Source organism: Manis pentadactyla (genome assembly GCF_030020395.1).
Source record: "Manis pentadactyla isolate mManPen7 chromosome 11 unlocalized genomic scaffold, mManPen7.hap1 SUPER_11_unloc_1, whole genome shotgun sequence".
In the NCBI taxonomy this organism is placed as follows: Eukaryota; Metazoa; Chordata; class Mammalia; order Pholidota; family Manidae; genus Manis; species Manis pentadactyla.
Window position 1 is genome coordinate 99,075 of NW_026644585.1, and position 23,743 is coordinate 122,817.

Consider the following 23,743-nt stretch of genomic DNA (forward strand, 5'->3'; position numbering starts at 1 on the left):
CCTTTGTTCTTATGCTCCACAGATGAGTGAAAAATCATTTGGCACTTCTCTTTCTCTGCTTGGCTTATTTTATTTCACTGAGCATAAATAATAGCCTCCCGCTCCATTCATGTTGTTGCAAATGTGTAGGATTCGTTCTCTTCTTACGGCTGAAGAATATTCCATTGTGTATATAGACCACTTCTTCTTTATCCATACACCTACTGATGGACACTTAGGTGGCTTCCATTTCTTGGCTACTGTAAATAGTGCTGCGATAAACATAGGGGTGCATATGTCTTTTTGAAACTGGGCTCCTGCGTTCTTAGGGTAAATTCCTAGGAGTGGAATTCCTGGGTCAAATGGTATTTTTTTTTATTTTATTTCTGGTCTTTTGAGGAATCTCCACACCGCTTTCCGCAATGGTTGAACTACTTTACATTCCCACCAGCAGTGTAGGAGGGTTCCCCTTTCTCTGCATCCTAACCAACACTTGTTGTTCCCATTCTTTTCCATGTTGGCCGTACTAACTGGTGTGAGGTGGTATCTCACTGTGGTTTTAATTTGCATTCCCTGATGATCAGTGATGTGGAGCATCTTTTCATGTGCCTGTTGGCCATCTGAATTCCTTCTTTGGAGAAGTGCCTGTTCGGATCCTCCACCCATTTTTTAATAGGGTTATTTGCTTTTCGGGTGTTGAGGCATGTGAGTTGTTGATGTATTTTGGATGTTAACCCCTTGTTGGATATGTCATTTACAAATATATTCTCCCATGCTGATGGACACCTTTTTGTTCCGCTGATGGCGTCCCCTGCTGTAAAGGAGATTTTAGCATGATGTAGTCGCCTTTGTTCCTTTTTTAGTTTGCTTCCCTTGCCCGAGGACACGCGTCCAGGAAAAAGTTGCTCATGTTTATATTCAAGAGATTTTTGCCTATGTTTTCTTCTAAGAGCTTTATGGTTTCATGACTTACATTCAGGTCCTTGATCCATTTTGAGTTTACTTTCCTGTATGAGGTTAGACAGTAATCCAGTTTCATTCTCTTACATGTAGCTGTACAGTTTTGCCCCACACCAGCTGTTGGAGAGGCTGTCAATTCCCCATTGTATATGCATGGCTCCTTTATCATATAATAATTAACCATATATGTTTGGGTGAACATCTGGACTCTCTATTGTGTTCCACTGGTCTGTGCCAGTACCAAAGTGTCTTGATTACGGTGGCTTTGTAGTAGAGCTTGAAGTTGGGAAGTGAGATCCCCCTGCTTTATTCTTCCTTCTCAGGATTGCTTTGGCTATTCGGGGGTCTTTGGTGGTTCCACGTGAATTTTAGACATATTTGTTCCAGTTTGTTGAAGAATGCTGTTGGTACTTTGGTAGGGATACTGCATTGAATCTGTAGATTTCTTTAGGCAGGATGGCCATTTTGACAATATTAATTCTTCCTAGCCAAGAGCATGGAATGAATTTCCATTTGTTAGTGTCCTCTTTAATTTCCCTTAAGAGTGTCTTGTAGACTTCCAGGTATAGGTCTTTCACTTCCTTCGTTAGGTTTCCAGGTATAGGTCTTTCACTTCCTTCGTTAGGTTTCCAGGTATAGGTCTTTCACTTCCTTCGTTAGGTTTACTCCTAGGTATTTTATTCTTTTTGATGCAATTGTAAATGGAATTGTTTTCCTGATTTCTCTTTCTGCTCATTCATCATTAGTGTACACGAATGCAACAGATTTCTGTGTATTAATGTTGTATCCCACAGCTTTGCTGAGTTCACATACTAGATCTAGTAGTTTTGGAGTGGATTCTTTAGGGTTTTTTTATATACAGTATCATGTCATCTGCAAACAGGGACAGTTTAACTTCTTCCTTACCAATATGAATGCCTTTTGTTCCTTTGTGTCGTCTGATTGCCGTGGCTAGGACCTCAAGAACTAGGTCGTATAAAAGTGGGGAGAGTGGGCATCCTTTTCTTGTTCCTGGTCTTAAGGGGAAAGCTTTCAGCTTCTCGCTTTTATGCATAATGTTGGCTGTGGGTTTGTCATATATGGCCTTTATTATGTTGAGGGACTTGCCCTCTATACCCATTTTGCTGAGAGTTTTCCTCATGAACGGATGTCGAATTTTGTCGAATGCTCTTTCAGCATCTATGGAGATGACCGTGTGGTTTTTGCCCTTCTTTTCATTGATGTGGTAGTCGATGTTGATGAATTTTCAAATGTAGCACCATCCTTGCATGCCTGGGAGGAATCCCACTTGATCGTGGTGGATGATACTTCTGATCGATCTTTGAATTCGGTTTGCTAATATTTTCTTGAATATTTTTGCATCTATGTTCATCATGAATATTGGTCGATAATTTTCTTTTATTTATTTTTTCCGTGTGTTTGCATGGTTTGGATATTAGAGTGATGTTGGCCACATAGAATGAGTTTGGGAGTATTTCCACCTCTTCTACTTTTAGAAAGACTTTAAGGAGGATGGGTATTAGGTCTTCACTAAATGTTTGATAAAATTCAGCAGTGAAACCTTCTGGTCCAGGGATTTGGTTCTTGGGTAGTTTTCTGATTACCGATTCAACTTCATTACTGGTAATTGGTCTGTTTAGATTTTCTGTTTCTTACTAGGTCAGTCTAGGAAGTCGTATTTTTCTAGAAAGTTGCCCATTTCCTCTAGGTTTTCCAGTTTGCTAGAATATAATTAATTTTTCATAGTATTCTCTCATAATACTTGTATTTCTGTGGTGTCCGTAGTGACTTTCCTTCTCTCATTTCTGATTCTGTGTATGTGTGTCGACTCTCTTTTTCTCTTGATAAGTCTGGCTTGGGGTTTATCTATTTTGCTTATTTTCTCATAGAACCAGCTCCTGCTTTCATTCATTCTTCCTATTGTTTGATTCTTCTCGATTTTATTTATTTCCGCTCTAACCCTTATCATGCCCATCCTTCTACTGACTTTGGGCCTCATTTGTTCCTCTTTTCCTAGTTTCATTAATTGTGAGTTTAGATTGTTCATTTGGGCTTGTTCTTCTTTTCTGAGATAGGCCTGTATTGCAATATGCTTCCCTCTTAGCACTCTCTTCGCTGCGTCCCACAGATTTTGCAGGGTTGAATTATCGTTGTCACTTGTCTCCATACATTGCTTGACCTCTGTTTTTATTTGGTCATCGATCCATTGGTTATTAAGGTGCGTGCTGTTAAGCCTCCATGTGTTTCTAAGGCTCTTTTCATGTTCTTTGCATAATTTATTTCTAGGTTCATACTCTCGTCTTCTGAGAAGGTGGTTGGTACAATTTCAATCTTTTTGAATTTACTGAGTCTCTTTTTATGGCCTAGTGTATGATCTATACATGAAAATGTTCCATGTGAACTTGAGAAGAATGTGTATTCTGCTGCTTTTGGGTGTGGAGTCCTGTAGATGACTGCTAGATCCATCTGTTCGAATGTGTTATTCAGTGCCTCTGTCTCCTTACTTATTTTCTGTCTGGCTGACCTGTCCTTTGGAGTGAGTGGTGTGTTGACGTCTCCTAAAATGAATGCATTGCATTGTATTTCCCCCTTTGATTCTGTTAAGTATTTGTTACACATACGTTGGTGATCCTGTGTTGGGTGCATAGATATTTATAACGGTTATATCCTCTTGTTGGACTGACTGCTTTATCGTTATATAATGTCCTTCTTCATCTCTGGTTATTTTCCTTGTTTTGAAGTCTATTTTGTCTGATACAAGTTCTGCAACTCCTGCTTTTCTCTCCCCACGAATTGCATGAAATCTCTTTTTTCCATCCCTTCAGTATCAGTCTGTGTATGTCTTTGGGTGTGAAGTGAGTCTCTTGTACGCAGCATATAGATGGGCCTTGTTATTTGATCCATTCAGTGACTCTATGTCTTTTGATAGTGCATTCAGTGCATTTACATTTAGGGTGATTATCGATAGGAATGTATTTATTGCCATTGCAGGCTTTAGGTTTGTAGCTACCAAAGGTTCAAGGGTTATTTCTTTACTATCTAACAGTCTAATTTAACTTGCTTAGTGCTCTATTACAAACAGAAACTAAAGGTTCTTTTCTTTTTCCTCGTTTTTCTTCCTCCTCCATTCTTCAAATATTAGCTAGCATATTCTGTACTCATTCCCTACCCCTTGATTCAATTTGGGGGTAGCTGATTTCATTTCCCATCTGCTTAGTTGTTGTTCTACTTTGCTGTGCTTTTATTTCCACTGGTGACAGCTATTTAGCCCTAGGAATACTTCTATCTGCGGCAGGCCATCCAAAATGAACTGTAAAGGTGGTTTTCGGGACATAAATTCTCTCAGTTTCTGCTTCTCTGAAAATTGTTTTAATCCCACCTTCAAATTTAAATGATAACCTTTCCGGGTAGGCTATTCTTGGTTCAAGGCCCTTCTGCTTCATTGCGTTACATACATCAAGTCACTCCCTGCTGGCCTGTAAGGTTTCTATTGAGAAGTCTGATGATAGCCTGATGGGTTTTCCTTTGTATGTGATCTTTTTCCTCTCTAGCTGCTTTCAAAACTCTATCCTCGCCCTCGATCTTTGCCATTTTAAGTACTATATGTCTTGGTGTTGTCTTCCTTCGGTCCCTTGTGTTGGGAGATCTGTGAATCTCCATGGCCTGAGAGACTATTATCTCCTTCCCCAGACTGGGGAAGTTTTCAGCAATTACCTCCTCATGACACTTTCTATCCCTTTTTCTCTGTCTTCTTCTTCTGGTAGTCTTCAAATATGAATACGGTTCCGTTTGGATTCATCACACAGTTCACTCACTATTCTTTCATTCCTAGAGATCCTTTTTTCTCTCTGTGCCTGTTTCTTTGTATTCCTCGTCTCTAGTTTCTATTCTCTTCACCAACTCTTCTACTACATCTAATCTGCCTTTAAATCCCTCCTTTGTATGTTTCGTTTCAGACATGGAATTTCTTAATGATTGAACCTCCATCCTAAATTCATCCCTGAGTAATTAAAATGGCAAAGATCAAGGATAAGGACAGACTATTGAAAACAGCCACAGAGAGAAATAAGATCACATACAAAAGACATGCCATCAGGCTAACTTCTTCTCAGCAGAAACATTACAGGCCAGAAGGGAGTGGCATGATGTATTTAATGCAATAAAGCACAATGGCCTAAAACCAAGAATACCTTATCCAGCAAGATTACCATTTAAATTTGAAGGAGGGATTAAACAACTTCCAGATAAGCAAAAGCTGAGAGAATTTACCTTCCACAAACCATCTCTACATTGTATTTTGGAGGGACTGCTGTAGATGGAAGTGTTCCTAAGGTCTAATAGCTGTCACTAGAGGTAAGAAAAGCACAGTAAAGAAAGTAGAACAGCTAATTACTAAGAAAATGCAAAATTAAATTTACTGTCCCCAAAGCCAACCGAAGAATAGACAAAGAGTACAGAATATAACACCTAATACATGAGGAATGGAGGAAGAAGAAAAAGGAGAAAAAGAAAAGAACCTTTGGATTGTGTTTACGATAGCATATTAAGTTTAAGTTACGTTAGACTCTTAGATAGTAAGGAAGTTAACCTTGAACCTTTGGTAACCAAGAATCTAAAGTCCGCAATGGCAATAAGTGCATAACTATCGATAATCACCCTAAATGTAAATGGACTGAATGTACCAACCGGAAGACATAGAGTCATTGAATGGATAAAAAAACAAGACCCATCTATATGCTACCTGCGAGAGACTCACTTGAAACCCAAAGACATACACAGACTAAAAGTGAAGGGATGGAAAAATATATTTCATGCAACTAACAAGGAGAAAAAAAATCAGGAGTTGCGGTACTTGTATCAGGCAAAATAGACTTCAAAACAAAGAAAGTCACAACCGATAAAGAAGGACATTACATAATGATAAAGGGGTCAATCCAATAAGAGGAAATAAACATTATAAATACCTATGCTCCCAACACAGGAGCACCTACAAATGTGAACCCATTACAAACAGAATTAAAAGGGGAAATAGAATACAATGCATTCATTCTAGGAGACTTCAACACTCCAGTAACTCTGAGGGACAGATCAACAAGACAGAAAATAAGTAAGGACATACAGGCATTGAACAACACATTAGAACAGATGGACCTAACATACATCTACAGAACTCAACACCCAAAAGCAGCAGAATACACATTCTTCTCAAGTGCACCTGGAACGTTTTCAAGAATAGATCATAGACTAGACCACAGCAACAGCCTTGGCAAATTCAAAAAGATTGAAATTGTACCAACCAGTTTCTCAGACCAGAAAGGTATGAAACTAGAAATAAATGCTGCAAAGAAAATGAAATATCCCACAAATACATGGAGGTTTCACAGTATGCTCCTAAATAACCAATGGATCAATGACCAAATAAAAACATAGATCCTGCAATATATGGAGACAAATGACAATAATTCAAGAGCACAAACTCTGTGGGATGCGGCCAAGGGCATGCTGAGAGGAAAGTATATTGCAATACAGGCCCACCTCAGGAAAGAAGGACAATCCCATATGAGCAGTCTAAACTCACAATTAATGAAACCAGAAAAAGAAGAACAAATGAGGCCCAAAGTCAGTACAAGGAGTGACACAATAAAGATTGGAGCAGAAATAAATAAAATTGAGAAGACTAAAACAATAGAAAGAATCAATGAAAGCAAGAGCTAGTTCTTCGAGAAGATAAACAAAATAGATAAACCCCTAGCCAAACTTAACAAGGAAGGAAAGAGAGTCTGCCCACATAAACAGAATCAGAAATGAGAAAGGAAAAGAATCCCTATGGACACCAGAGAAATGCAGAGAATTATTAGAGAATACCATGAAAAATTATGTGGTAACAAACTGGATAACCTAGAAGAAATGGACAACTTTCTAGAAAAACACAACCTTCCAACGCTGACCAAAGAGGAAACAGAAAATCTGAACAGACCAATTGCCAGCAACGAAATTGAACTGGTAATCAGAAAAACTACCCAAGAACAAAACTCCTGGACCAGATGGCTTCACCATTGAATTTAATCAAACATTTAGGGAAGACCTAATACTCATCCCCCTTAAAGTTTCCCACAGAACAGAAGAGGTGGGAATACTTCCAAAATCATTGTATGAGGCCAGCCCCCATCACTCTAATACCAAAACCAGGCAAAGACACCACAAAAAAAGGAAAATTACAGACCAATATCCCTGATGGACATAGACGCAAAATCACTCAACAAAATATTAGCAAACCAAATTCAAAAATACATCAAAAAGATCATCCATCATGATCAAGTAGGATTTCTTCCGGGGAGGCTAGGATGGTACATTGGAAAATCCATCAACATCCTCAACCACATCAACAAAAAGTAGGACAAAAACCAACACCATTCACGATAAAAAACTCTCAACAAAATGGGTATGGAAGGCAAGTACCTCGACATAATAAAGGCCATATATGACAAACCCACAGCCAACATTATACATAACAGCGAGAAGCTGAAAGCTTTCCCCTTAAGACCAGGAACAAGACAAGGATGCCCAGTGTCCCCACTTCTATTTAACATAGTACTGGAGGTCGTAGCCACGGCCATCAGGCAACACAAAGAAATAAAAGGCATCCAGATCGGCAAGGAAGTAGTTTAACTGTCCCTGTTTGCAAATGCCACGACATTGTAAATAAAAAAACCCTCAGGAATCCACTCCAAAACTACTAGATCTAATATCTGAATTCAGCAAAGTTGCAGGACGCAAAAGTAATACGCAGATTTCTGTGGCATTCCTATACGCTAACAATGAACTAGCAGAGAGAGAAATCAGGAAAACCAATTCCATTCACAATTGCATCAAAAAGAATAAAACACCTAGGAATAAACCTAACCAAGGAACCGAAAGACCTATCCTCTGAAAACTACAAGACGCTCATGAGAGAAATTAAAGAAGATATCAATAAATGGAGACACATCCATGCTCATGGATAGGAAGAATTAATATTGCCAAAATGGCCATCCTGCCTAAAGCAGTCTATAGATTCAATGCAATTCCTATCAAAATCCCAACAGCATCCTTCAACCAACTAGAGAAAATAGGCCTAAAATTCATATGGAACCACAAAAGACCCCGACTAGCCAAAGCAATCGTGAGAAGGAAGAATAAAGCAGGGGGGATTACGCTCCCCCACTTCAAGCTCTAGTACAAAGCCACAGTAATCAAGACAATTCGGTACTGGCACAAGAACAGTCCCATAGACCAGTATGGGAGAATATATTTGTAAGTGACATATCTGACAAGGGGTTAACATCCAAAACATATAAAGAACTTACATGCCTCAACACCCAAAAAGGCAAATAACCCAGAGAACAAATGGCAGAGGCTATGAAGAGACAGTTCTCCAAAGAGAAATTCCGATGGCCAACAAGCACATGAAAAGATGCTCCACATCACTAATCATCAGGGAAATGCAAATTAAAACCACAATGAGATATCACCTCACACCAGTAAGGATGGCCAGCATCGAAAAGACTGAGAACAACAAATGCTGGCGAGGATGCAGAGAAAGGGGAACCCCTCCCCCCCTACACTGCTGGTGGGAATGTAACGTAGTTCAAGACGTTGTGGCAAGCAATACGGAGGTTCCTCAAAACACTAAAAATAGAAATACCATTTGACTCTGGAATCCCACTCCTTGTAATTTACCCAAAGAATACAACTTCTCAGATTCAGAAAGACATATGCACCCTTTTGTTTATTACATCACTTTTTACAATGGCCAAGATACGGAAGCAACCTAAGTGTCCATCTGTAGATGAACGGATAAGGAAGATGTGGTACACATACACAATGCAATACTATCCAGCCATAAGAAAGAAACAAATCCTATCATTTGCAACAACATGGATGGGGCTGGAGGACATTATGCTCAGTGAAATAAGCCAGGCAGAGAAAGACAAGTGCCAAATGATTTCCCTCTTTTGTGGAGTATAACAATGAAGCAAAACTGAAGGAACAAAATGGCAGCAGACTCAGAGACTCCAAGAATGAACTAGAGGTTACCAAAGGGGAGGGGTGTGGGAGGGCAGGTGGGGAGGGAGGGAGAAGGGGATGGAAGTGTATTACGTTTAGTACACATGGTGTGAGGGATCACGGGGAGAACAGTGTAGCACAGACAAGGACATAGTGTATCCTTGGCATCTTGCTGCACTGATGGACAGTGACTGCACTGGGGCATGGGTGGGGACTTGATAATAGGGGAAAATGTAGTACCCACATTGTTTTTTCACGTGAAACCATCATAAGAGTGTATATCAATCATACCTTAATAAAAAAATGTTTTTAAAAAGCTGCCTGTTAGGCTCTCTTTAAAACCCTATTTAAAATGGTAACTCCTCTTCATTTCCAATCTACCCCTCTCACAACACTTCGTTTTCCTCAAATGAAAAATATTAAAATGACTTATTCACTGATTGACTTTTTTTTCTGTTGCTGCCCACACACAGTCTTCAGTTGAAATGTGCTATGCAAGCAGGAATTTGTTTCTATTTCGTTTACCCTGCTATACCCCCAGTGCGGGTGAAGCCCTCAATAAACATTTGTTGAGTAACCCTGTACCAGTCTTAACACTTAAATGTCATGTTTAAAGAGCTATCATAAAATTACAACTGAAATGTCTCTAAAATGACAAATCTGAAAATATGGGTGAGGAAAGAACTCTTTCTCTTTCTTCAAAAATAGAGACAGGGAGTTTTAATGATACGTCTTGCTAGTGCAGCTATGACGACAAGCTTCTTACCATTTACTTTAATGCCCAGGAACCTTCGGCAATGACTGGTTAGTGGAGGCATGAGAAAAGATAAGGACCTAGTTCTGTGCATGCACCATTCCTCAGGGAATAGCAGACATTGGGATTTGAGTACAAAGGAATGAAATTCAAAAACAATCTCATCTGCTGAAGAAATAGTTATATCAGGGGAGAGGGTCCCAAATGTCAAAAGGCCATGATGCAAGGAAATAATATAAACAGTTATGTGCATCTAGGATTTTTATTTTGACTACAAATATGAGCTTTGAAGGCAGCAAGAAACATCTCTCAAAATTCACTCTTTGCAACTCACGGCAGGTGGCATTACCGGATCACCCAATTTTTCACAAGTCCCTCGCATGCTTTTTGCTCCGGGGTAATATTTTCTCCCCACCCCCACCCCCCACCCGCCCTCTGACCTTTCTTCTCCACATGTATCCACATAACTGAAACTCTGCATGCTCTATTGCAAATGCTTAGTTTACCACATAAGTGGATTTACTGGCAAATGCTTTCTTCTTGTTCTGAAAATGTAAGTATCAGAATAAAATTCAGAGACAAGGTTTCAAAATATTAGTCTTTCTCTTATATCCTCAAATCTTGGAAATATTAATGAGTATTATGCACAAGAGGCCTGGAGAGAGTGTATGAAAATGTTTAACTGATAAATTACGGGGGACAGATTTATTATCAGTATCCTGGTGAATTTTGTTGCTTGTTCAATAGACCAAAAAAATGACAAAATTTCTGATTCCACTCTAATATCATATCTCTCCCACCCACATAGTGCAATCTGTTTCACTAATTTAATATGACTTGGTTTCATGGCAAATGACCTGTCCTTAAAGGACAAACCGTTCAGCGTCTGTGTGCTTCCTGTTTCTTGCATTTGCGGGATCTTTGCATTGTGACTTTTAAAGTGTGTGGACCCAAGCGATACTGTTCGGAAAACCCAGATGTGTGGGTATTAATACTGATCTGATTTACCATGGGGTCCCAAGGTCAGTGAAAATGACTAAGATAGCTTGGAGTAGGGCACCAACATATCAGGACACAGGCCAGAGCATGACAGACAAAAATGAAGTGAGTTTTAAAAACTCAGTCAAATTCAGTTATGAAGATAACCACTAAGACCTGTGTGGCAACTAAACGAGCTTTTTCATCAACAAAAGAAACAGCAGAATAGTTTGTGGGCATCCTATAAGTATGTTATTTTTGAAATGTACTCATATCAGCAGCCTCTCACATTAATAGTAATATCATGCTTTTTTTTTTTTTTCTCTTTGCCTCTGTGTATTCTGTGTGCTACTTGTGCTGAAGTACAATTTAAATGCTCGTAAGTGAAACGCACTCTGTTTTTCATTCCTAATGAATTTCCAAGATTCACTAACTCTACAATTTGCTGTCTCCAGAAAAGATGACATTTATTATTGCCCACATACTGTACAACAATCTCAGCTGAGAAAGTTACACAACTATTCAGAATAAAAATACTAAGTAATCCTTTTTTGAAAAGTATTCACTATACAATCATAACAAATCAAGAGAGGAATTTTTTGTCTTACAGGCCGAACAAAACACACACACACACACACACACACACACGCAAACGCAAACACGAACCAAAAAAAGTCCCCTCATATAATTTGAGAAATCTGGGACCTGCCCTAATTGCCACCTGAGATGATGTGATTGTTATGGGAAACAGACTGAACTACCAGACTCCATTCAGAAAAGGTGCAGTCCACATAGCCTCATGGGCAATGAGATTATAAACAGCAGTCTTTCCACTTAATGCCAAATGTGGTGACGGCCATGAGTAGGTTTCTAAGGAGACAAGACATAGAAAAAGTTAAGCTTTGATTCAGTAACAACAAACTGGAGAAAGTTCAGGAGCAGGAGGGAGGGAAGCAAGACATTCCATGTCAACAGAAAATGCCTTGAATGGCCACAAATGTACCAGAGGCAAGTATAAAAACAAAAACACTTCAAACACAGAAAGGAGCAATCGAAGCGATTTAGAACACCACACACACAAATCTGAACATGCAAGTGAACTTTACCACCACACTTTTGGAAAAATTGGCCAAGTCTCATCCCATCAACAGTCCAGCCACTCAGAGCAGTGGCTCTCCCTAAGGTCAGGTGCCCCAAACGGCATATCTAGTTCTCACATTCACAAGAGAGGGCATTAAAATTTTCAACCAGGGAAATTTGAATGCCAAAGTGCAGGGCTCTTCCCCATGCTCTGGAGCTGAAGCCACCAGCTGGAGAGAGAGGGAAAGCATTTCCTACACACCAAACTTGTGTGGTCATGTCATACACATCTGTGCCGGAACGAGAGAGGCCCTTCGAGCCATCGCTTTGCAATACCATAAACAAGCACAGAGAGAGGAATATTTGCCCTGCCCCGTCACTGTTCCTCAGTGAGACACCACCTTTTCCAATGTGAGACTTGAGTAGTGCTTCATTTGGCGTTACTATCACTATTACTGATTATGATAAATTAGTTTTACAGAATGCTTTAGAAGAGATTTCATATACACTGATTTGCTTGTACAATACTCTGTACATGGTACGTAGATGAGGTTAACAAATAGAGGTTAAGTGACATATTCAAAGTTACAACTTCTGCACTCCTTATGTGTAAATCCTGTTCCTGACGTAACTGAGAGATTATAATTGAGAGATTACAACAAACCCTGTTTTTTATTTTATTTTTTGCATCTAATTAGAATGAAATCATACTCTTGGGGTATAGGTTGTGAGGATCAGCTTTGTTGTTTTAACAGAAACCTCATTCTGTATTTCTTTATGCAAAAACAAGGTAAGGACATTTGGTGGAAGAGCCAGCAAACCCCACTAGAGTGCAATAGCCGATGTCATCGCCGCGCCCTCCGAACTCATGAACGTGTCCGGCAGAGAAACCACCCACGCCGTCAGCCACTTTATCCTCATGGGCTTTCCCTCCAGGCCCGAAGCGCAGCTCCTCTACTTCGGGCACTTCTCTGCGGCCTACACCCTGACCCTGATGGGGGAACGCGGCCGTTGCCTGCGCTGTGCGGTGGGACCGACGCCTTCACAGCCCGATCGATGTACATCCTCTTGGGGAATTTCTCTCTCCTGGAACTATGTTATGTCACCACCACCACCGTCCCCAACATGTTGGCCAGCTACCCGTCCACAAGCAAGTCCATCTCCTTTGTGAGCTGTCTTGTGCAGTTCTCCTTCTTCTCTTCCGGGTGCGAAGAGGGCTTCTTCCTTTGCATCATGGCCTTTGACAGGCACCTTGCCGTGTGCCGCCCTCCGCGTTACCCGCGCATCATGACCAGACAGCTGTGCACGGGCCTCGTCGTCCTTGGATGGTCGTGTGGGTTCACCCTCCTACCTACCGCCAGTTGTCCTCATTTCTCAGCTGCCCTACCGTGGCCCAAACACCATCAGCCATTTCGTGTGTGATCCTGTCCCACTGATGGTGCTGTCGTGTTCTGATGACACCACCACACAGTTCATTTACTCGACCTTCAATTCTGTTTTCATGATCGGCCCCCTTCTCTTTATCCTTTGCTCCTACGCTCTGGTGACTCTGGCTGTGCTACGGATGCCCTCAGCAGCGGGCAAACGCAAGGCTTTCTCCACTTGTGCTTCTCATCTGGCTGTGGTGATCCTGTTTCTTTGGCTCTGTTACGGTGATGTGCGTTAGTCCCGGATCGGGACACCCAGTGGACATGGAAAAAATCGTTACTTTGTTTTATTCTGTGAAAACACCTCTGTGCATTCCGCTAATATATAGGCTCAGGAACAAGGAGATGAAGGCTGCTCTGAGGAAGATCCTGAGGACTGCCCAAGGTATTCATAAAATACAAAGAGCCAAATTCTTCTCTCAAACGCAACTGATCTCAAGACATGAGTGATATATTTGTCGACAAATTCATTAACTTTTATTAAGAAACTACTATAATGAGGGCCCATTATCATCCTAAGCAAGATGCAGTAATGTTATTTAAGAATGTTTTAACTAACAAGTGAATGCAACTGTGTTGAAGTTAGTATCAAGTAAATGAAATGATATGTATGTAAGTCAATCAGTCTCTATATGTAATTCAATTTCTAAAGAGAAGGTAGAAGCATGCTGTGCATTGCTGAGTTGAATTAACTAATATACATGTAGTAGAGATCATAGATTGCTTTGGGGATTAACACTCCAAACCAGTAGTTCTCCACTAACACGCACTGATTGATAAAGAAGTCTCGAATTTGAAGGAAGTCGCCGTGCCAGAGTGTAGCATGTGACTTGACTTTAAGGAAACAGAATAATAGCCGTGGCTGGACGGTAGTGATTGTTTAGGGTGTACAAGACAAGAATTAGGAATTTAAAGGTATTACTAACTTAGAATATAGCAAATAAAAGAGCTAAACATAAGAACCGGGGCACTACTCAGGGCATAACCCACTTTCGGGTAAATCCCATTTGAGTAACAGCTTCCGGTACTACTTGTAGTTTAGTGTTAGTACTGTGTGACTGTTTTTAAACTGCCATAAGCATCCTTAATACTAATACGACTTCTACTGCGTTTCTGTTGCCATTTTTTTTTTTTTTCAAACATGGCTCTTCAACACATACTTTAAAAGAATCATAGTATGAAATGCAATTTTTACCAAATTGTAATTTGTAGTCTTCAAGAAGTCAATTCCTCTACAAAGTGAGGTGCCGCATCAATTGGGTTTTGTTTCATGAACAATCTGGGTTGAGAATACTTTCTGAAGATTAAAAGGCAGGATTTTTGAGTTCGGGGAAAGAAGTGGTTATCTTTCTTCTACTTCACAAAAGAAACAAAGAGCTGGACAATTGCCTGAAAGGTACGTCATATTGGAAGAAAATATGAACAATTTAGGACTTCGTGCACATGAACTACAACAGTAGATTTACAGTGCCGATGGCTTTAACACCGATTTTCATTCACGAAGGTTAAGGAATGTTTGTGACAATTCCATTCGTCTTTCATAATCACAGAAGAAAAAGGAAAAAGAAGAGATTCTTAATAAAACAGTGTGTTGATTGTGATAAAGGTGGAAGTGCCCGTTATTTGTTATTGCCTTTATTCTTGACCAACGTTTTCTCACCGATCTTAAATTCCACCTCATATTGTTTCTTTTTTGTATCATCAATATACGATTACATGAGCAGCATTGTGGTTACTAGATTCCTCCCATTATCAAGTCCCCACCACATACGCCATTACAGTCACTCTCCATCAGCATAGTAAGATGCTACAGAGCAGAGTCACTACTTGTATTCTCTGTGCCATGCGGTCTTCCCCTCCCCACCCCCACATTACCTGTGCTAATCACAACGCCCTTTATTCCCTTCTCCCATACTTCCCACCCACCACCACACCCAGTCCTTTTCTCTTTGACAACTGTTAGTCCATTCTTGGGTTCTGTGAGTTTGCTATTTTGTTCTTTCAGTTTTCCCTTTGTTCTTATGCTCCACAGATGAGTGAAAAATCATTTGGCACTTCTCTTTCTCTGCTTGGCTTATTTTATTTCACTGAGCATAAATAATAGCCTCCCGCTCCATTCATGTTGTTGCAAATGTGTAGGATTCGTTCTCTTCTTACGGCTGAAGAATATTCCATTGTGTATATAGACCACTTCTTCTTTATCCATACACCTACTGATGGACACTTAGGTGGCTTCCATTTCTTGGCTACTGTAAATAGTGCTGCGATAAACATAGGGGTGCATATGTCTTTTTGAAACTGGGCTCCTGCGTTCTTAGGGTAAATTCCTAGGAGTGGAATTCCTGGGTCAAATGGTATTTTTTTTTATTTTATTTCTGGTCTTTTGAGGAATCTCCACACCGCTTTCCGCAATGGTTGAACTACTTTACATTCCCACCAGCAGTGTAGGAGGGTTCCCCTTTCTCTGCATCCTAACCAACACTTGTTGTTCCCATTCTTTTCCATGTTGGCCGTACTAACTGGTGTGAGGTGGTATCTCACTGTGGTTTTAATTTGCATTCCCTGATGATCAGTGATGTGGAGCATCTTTTCATGTGCCTGTTGGCCATCTGAATTCCTTCTTTGGAGAAGTGCCTGTTCGGATCCTCCACCCATTTTTTAATAGGGTTATTTGCTTTTCGGGTGTTGAGGCATGTGAGTTGTTGATGTATTTTGGATGTTAACCCCTTGTTGGATATGTCATTTACAAATATATTCTCCCATGCTGATGGACACCTTTTTGTTCCGCTGATGGCGTCCCCTGCTGTAAAGGAGATTTTAGCATGATGTAGTCGCCTTTGTTCCTTTTTTAGTTTGCTTCCCTTGCCCGAGGACACGCGTCCAGGAAAAAGTTGCTCATGTTTATATTCAAGAGATTTTTGCCTATGTTTTCTTCTAAGAGCTTTATGGTTTCATGACTTACATTCAGGTCCTTGATCCATTTTGAGTTTACTTTCCTGTATGAGGTTAGACAGTAATCCAGTTTCATTCTCTTACATGTAGCTGTACAGTTTTGCCCCACACCAGCTGTTGGAGAGGCTGTCAATTCCCCATTGTATATGCATGGCTCCTTTATCATATAATAATTAACCATATATGTTTGGGTGAACATCTGGACTCTCTATTGTGTTCCACTGGTCTGTGCCAGTACCAAAGTGTCTTGATTACGGTGGCTTTGTAGTAGAGCTTGAAGTTGGGAAGTGAGATCCCCCTGCTTTATTCTTCCTTCTCAGGATTGCTTTGGCTATTCGGGGGTCTTTGGTGGTTCCACGTGAATTTTAGACATATTTGTTCCAGTTTGTTGAAGAATGCTGTTGGTACTTTGGTAGGGATACTGCATTGAATCTGTAGATTTCTTTAGGCAGGATGGCCATTTTGACAATATTAATTCTTCCTAGCCAAGAGCATGGAATGAATTTCCATTTGTTAGTGTCCTCTTTAATTTCCCTTAAGAGTGTCTTGTAGACTTCCAGGTATAGGTCTTTCACTTCCTTCGTTAGGTTTCCAGGTATAGGTCTTTCACTTCCTTCGTTAGGTTTCCAGGTATAGGTCTTTCACTTCCTTCGTTAGGTTTACTCCTAGGTATTTTATTCTTTTTGATGCAATTGTAAATGGAATTGTTTTCCTGATTTCTCTTTCTGCTCATTCATCATTAGTGTACACGAATGCAACAGATTTCTGTGTATTAATGTTGTATCCCACAGCTTTGCTGAGTTCACATACTAGATCTAGTAGTTTTGGAGTGGATTCTTTAGGGTTTTTTTATATACAGTATCATGTCATCTGCAAACAGGGACAGTTTAACTTCTTCCTTACCAATATGAATGCCTTTTGTTCCTTTGTGTCGTCTGATTGCCGTGGCTAGGACCTCAAGAACTAGGTCGTATAAAAGTGGGGAGAGTGGGCATCCTTTTCTTGTTCCTGGTCTTAAGGGGAAAGCTTTCAGCTTCTCGCTTTTATGCATAATGTTGGCTGTGGGTTTGTCATATATGGCCTTTATTATGTTGAGGGACTTGCCCTCTATACCCATTTTGCTGAGAGTTTTCCTCATGAACGGATGTCGAATTTTGTCGAATGCTCTTTCAGCATCTATGGAGATGACCGTGTGGTTTTTGCCCTTCTTTTCATTGATGTGGTAGTCGATGTTGATGAATTTTCAAATGTAGCACCATCCTTGCATGCCTGGGAGGAATCCCACTTGATCGTGGTGGATGATACTTCTGATCGATCTTTGAATTCGGTTTGCTAATATTTTCTTGAATATTTTTGCATCTATGTTCATCATGAATATTGGTCGATAATTTTCTTTTATTTATTTTTTCCGTGTGTTTGCATGGTTTGGATATTAGAGTGATGTTGGCCACATAGAATGAGTTTGGGAGTATTTCCACCTCTTCTACTTTTAGAAAGACTTTAAGGAGGATGGGTATTAGGTCTTCACTAAATGTTTGATAAAATTCAGCAGTGAAACCTTCTGGTCCAGGGATTTGGTTCTTGGGTAGTTTTCTGATTACCGATTCAACTTCATTACTGGTAATTGGTCTGTTTAGATTTTCTGTTTCTTACTAGGTCAGTCTAGGAAGTCGTATTTTTCTAGAAAGTTGCCCATTTCCTCTAGGTTTTCCAGTTTGCTAGAATATAATTAATTTTTCATAGTATTCTCTCATAATACTTGTATTTCTGTGGTGTCCGTAGTGACTTTCCTTCTCTCATTTCTGATTCTGTGTATGTGTGTCGACTCTCTTTTTCTCTTGATAAGTCTGGCTTGGGGTTTATCTATTTTGCTTATTTTCTCATAGAACCAGCTCCTGCTTTCATTCATTCTTCCTATTGTTTGATTCTTCTCGATTTTATTTATTTCCGCTCTAACCCTTATCATGCCCATCCTTCTACTGACTTTGGGCCTCATTTGTTCCTCTTTTCCTAGTTTCATTAATTGTGAGTTTAGATTGTTCATTTGGGCTTGTTCTTCTTTTCTGAGATAGGCCTGTATTGCAATATGCTTCCCTCTTAGCACTCTCTTCGCTGCGTCCCACAGATTTTGCAGGGTTGAATTATCGTTGTCACTTGTCTCCATACATTGCTTGACCTCTGTTTTTATTTGGTCATCGATCCATTGGTTATTAAGGTGCGTGCTGTTAAGCCTCCATGTGTTTCTAAGGCTCTTTTCATGTTCTTTGCATAATTTATTTCTAGGTTCATACTCTCGTCTTCTGAGAAGGTGGTTGGTACAATTTCAATCTTTTTGAATTTACTGAGTCTCTTTTTATGGCCTAGTGTATGATCTATACATGAAAATGTTCCATGTGAACTTGAGAAGAATGTGTATTCTGCTGCTTTTGGGTGTGGAGTCCTGTAGATGACTGCTAGATCCATCTGTTCGAATGTGTTATTCAGTGCCTCTGTCTCCTTACTTATTTTCTGTCTGGCTGACCTGTCCTTTGGAGTGAGTGGTGTGTTGACGTCTCCTAAAATGAATGCATTGCATTGTATTTCCCCCTTTGATTCTGTTAAGTATTTGTTACACATACGTTGGTGATCCTGTGTTGGGTGCATAGATATTTATAACGGTTATATCCTCTTGTTGGACTGACTGCTTTATCGTTATATAATGTCCTTCTTCATCTCCGGTTATTTTCCTTGTTTTGAAGTCTATTTTGTCTGATACAAGTTCTGCAACTCCTGCTTTTCTCTCCCCACGAATTGCATGAAATCTCTTTTTTCCATCCCTTCAGTATCAGTCTGTGTATGTCTTTGGGTGTGAAGTGAGTCTCTTGTACGCAGCATATAGATGGGCCTTGTTATTTGATCCATTCAGTGACTCTATGTCTTTTGATAGTGCATTCAGTGCATTTACATTTAGGGTGATTATCGATAGGAATGTATTTATTGCCATTGCAGGCTTTAGGTTTGTAGCTACCAAAGGTTCAAGGGTTATTTCTTTACTATCTAACAGTCTAATTTAACTTGCTTAGTGCTCTATTACAAACAGAAACTAAAGGTTCTTTTCTTTTTCCTCGTTTTTCTTCCTCCTCCATTCTTCAAATATTAGCTAGCATATTCTGTACTCATTCCCTACCCCTTGATTCAATTTGGGGGTAGCTGATTTCATTTCCCATCTGCTTAGTTGTTGTTCTACTTTGCTGTGCTTTTATTTCCACTGGTGACAGCTATTTAGCCCTAGGAATACTTCTATCTGCGGCAGGCCATCCAAAATGAACTGTAAAGGTGGTTTTCGGGACATAAATTCTCTCAGTTTCTGCTTCTCTGAAAATTGTTTTAATCCCACCTTCAAATTTAAATGATAACCTTTCCGGGTAGGCTATTCTTGGTTCAAGGCCCTTCTGCTTCATTGCGTTACATACATCAAGTCACTCCCTGCTGGCCTGTAAGGTTTCTATTGAGAAGTCTGATGATAGCCTGATGGGTTTTCCTTTGTATGTGATCTTTTTCCTCTCTAGCTGCTTTCAAAACTCTATCCTCGCCCTCGATCTTTGCCATTTTAAGTACTATATGTCTTGGTGTTGTCTTCCTTCGGTCCCTTGTGTTGGGAGATCTGTGAATCTCCATGGCCTGAGAGACTATTATCTCCTTCCCCAGACTGGGGAAGTTTTCAGCAATTACCTCCTCATGACACTTTCTATCCCTTTTTCTCTGTCTTCTTCTTCTGGTAGTCTTCAAATATGAATACGGTTCCGTTTGGATTCATCACACAGTTCACTCACTATTCTTTCATTCCTAGAGATCCTTTTTTCTCTCTGTGCCTGTTTCTTTGTATTCCTCGTCTCTAGTTTCTATTCTCTTCACCAACTCTTCTACTACATCTAATCTGCCTTTAAATCCCTCCTTTGTATGTTTCGTTTCAGACATGGAATTTCTTAATGATTGAACCTCCATCCTAAATTCATCCCTGAGTAATTAAAATGGCAAAGATCAAGGATAAGGACAGACTATTGAAAACAGCCACAGAGAGAAATAAGATCACATACAAAAGACATGCCATCAGGCTAACTTCTTCTCAGCAGAAACATTACAGGCCAGAAGGGAGTGGCATGATGTATTTAATGCAATAAAGCACAATGGCCTAAAACCAAGAATACCTTATCCAGCAAGATTACCATTTAAATTTGAAGGAGGGATTAAACAACTTCCAGATAAGCAAAAGCTGAGAGAATTTACCTTCCACAAACCATCTCTACATTGTATTTTGGAGGGACTGCTGTAGATGGAAGTGTTCCTAAGGTCTAATAGCTGTCACTAGAGGTAAGAAAAGCACAGTAAAGAAAGTAGAACAGCTAATTACTAAGAAAATGCAAAATTAAATTTACTGTCCCCAAAGCCAACCGAAGAATAGACAAAGAGTACAGAATATAACACCTAATACATGAGGAATGGAGGAAGAAGAAAAAGGAGAAAAAGAAAAGAACCTTTGGATTGTGTTTACGATAGCATATTAAGTTTAAGTTACGTTAGACTCTTAGATAGTAAGGAAGTTAACCTTGAACCTTTGGTAACCAAGAATCTAAAGTCCGCAATGGCAATAAGTGCATAACTATCGATAATCACCCTAAATGTAAATGGACTGAATGTACCAACCGGAAGACATAGAGTCATTGAATGGATAAAAAAACAAGACCCATCTATATGCTACCTGCGAGAGACTCACTTGAAACCCAAAGACATACACAGACTAAAAGTGAAGGGATGGAAAAATATATTTCATGCAACTAACAAGGAGAAAAAAAATCAGGAGTTGCGGTACTTGTATCAGGCAAAATAGACTTCAAAACAAAGAAAGTCACAACCGATAAAGAAGGACATTACATAATGATAAAGGGGTCAATCCAATAAGAGGAAATAAACATTATAAATACCTATGCTCCCAACACAGGAGCACCTACAAATGTGAACCCATTACAAACAGAATTAAAAGGGGAAATAGAATACAATGCATTCATTCTAGGAGACTTCAACACTCCAGTAACTCTGAGGGACAGATCAACAAGACAGAAAATAAGTAAGGACATACAGGCATTGAACAACACATTAGAACAGATGGACCTAACATACATCTACAGAACTCAACACCCAAAAGCAGCAGAATACACATTCTTCTCAAGTGCACCTGGAACGTTTTCAAGAATAGATCATAGACTAGACCACAGCAACAGCCTTGGCAAATTCAAAAAGATTGAAATTGTACCAACCAGTTTCTCAGACCAGAAATATCCCACAAATACATGGAGGTTTCACAGTATGCTCCTAAATAACCAATGGATCAATGACCAAATAAAAACATAGATCCTGCAATATATGGAGACAAATGACAATAATTCAAGAGCACAAACTCTGTGGGATGCGGCCAAGGGCATGCTGAGAGGAAAGTATATTGCAATACAGGCCCACCTCAGGAAAGAAGGACAATCCCATATGAGCAGTCTAAACTCACAATTAATGAAACCAGAAAAAGAAGAACAAATGAGGCCCAAAGTCAGTACAAGGAGTGACACAATAAAGATTGGAGCAGAAATAAATAAAATTGAGAAGACTAAAACAATAGAAAGAATCAATGAAAGCAAGAGCTAGTTCTTCGAGAAGATAAACAAAATAGATAAACCCCTAGCCAAACTTAACAAGGAAGGAAAGAGAGTCTGCCCACATAAACAGAATCAGAAATGAGAAAGGAAAAGAATCCCTATGGACACCAGAGAAATGCAGAGAATTATTAGAGAATACCATGAAAAATTATGTGGTAACAAACTGGATAACCTAGAAGAAATGGACAACTTTCTAGAAAAACACAACCTTCCAACGCTGACCAAAGAGGAAACAGAAAATCTGAACAGACCAATTGCCAGCAACGAAATTGAACTGGTAATCAGAAAAACTACCCAAGAACAAAACTCCTGGACCAGATGGCTTCACCATTGAATTTAATCAAACATTTAGGGAAGACCTAATACTCATCCCCCTTAAAGTTTCCCACAGAACAGAAGAGGTGGGAATACTTCCAAAATCATTGTATGAGGCCAGCCCCCATCACTCTAATACCAAAACCAGGCAAAGACACCACAGAAAAAGGAAAATTACAGACCAATATCCCTGATGGACATAGACGCAAAATCACTCAACAAAATATTAGCAAACCAAATTCAAAAATACATCAAAAAGATCATCCATCATGATCAAGTAGGATTTCTTCCGGGGAGGCTAGGATGGTACATTGGAAAATCCATCAACATCCTCAACCACATCAACAAAAAGTAGGACAAAAACCAACACCATTCACGATAAAAAACTCTCAACAAAATGGGTATGGAAGGCAAGTACCTCGACATAATAAAGGCCATATATGACAAACCCACAGCCAACATTATACATAACAGCGAGAAGCTGAAAGCTTTCCCCTTAAGACCAGGAACAAGACAAGGATGCCCAGTGTCCCCACTTCTATTTAACATAGTACTGGAGGTCGTAGCCACGGCCATCAGGCAACACAAAGAAATAAAAGGCATCCAGATCGGCAAGGAAGTAGTTTAACTGTCCCTGTTTGCAAATGCCACGACATTGTAAATAAAAAAACCCTCAGGAATCCACTCCAAAACTACTAGATCTAATATCTGAATTCAGCAAAGTTGCAGGACGCAAAAGTAATACGCAGATTTCTGTGGCATTCCTATACGCTAACAATGAACTAGCAGAGAGAGAAATCAGGAAAACCAATTCCATTCACAATTGCATCAAAAAGAATAAAACACCTAGGAATAAACCTAACCAAGGAACCGAAAGACCTATCCTCTGAAAACTACAAGACGCTCATGAGAGAAATTAAAGAAGATATCAATAAATGGAGACACATCCATGCTCATGGATAGGAAGAATTAATATTGCCAAAATGGCCATCCTGCCTAAAGCAGTCTATAGATTCAATGCAATTCCTATCAAAATCCCAACAGCATCCTTCAACCAACTAGAGAAAATAGGCCTAAAATTCATATGGAACCACAAAAGACCCCGACTAGCCAAAGCAATCGTGAGAAGGAAGAATAAAGCAGGGGGGATTACGCTCCCCCACTTCAAGCTCTAGTACAAAGCCACAGTAATCAAGACAATTCGGTACTGGCACAAGAACAGTCCCATAGACCAGTATGGGAGAATATATTTGTAAGTGACATATCTGACAAGGGGTTAACATCCAAAACATATAAAGAACTTACATGCCTCAACACCCAAAAAGGCAAATAACCCAGAGAACAAATGGCAGAGGCTATGAAGAGACAGTTCTCCAAAGAGAAATTCCGATGGCCAACAAGCACATGAAAAGATGCTCCACATCACTAATCATCAGGGAAATGCAAATTAAAACCACAATGAGATATCACCTCACACCAGTAAGGATGGCCAGCATCGAAAAGACTGAGAACAACAAATGCTGGCGAGGATGCAGAGAAAGGGGAACCCCTCCCCCCCTACACTGCTG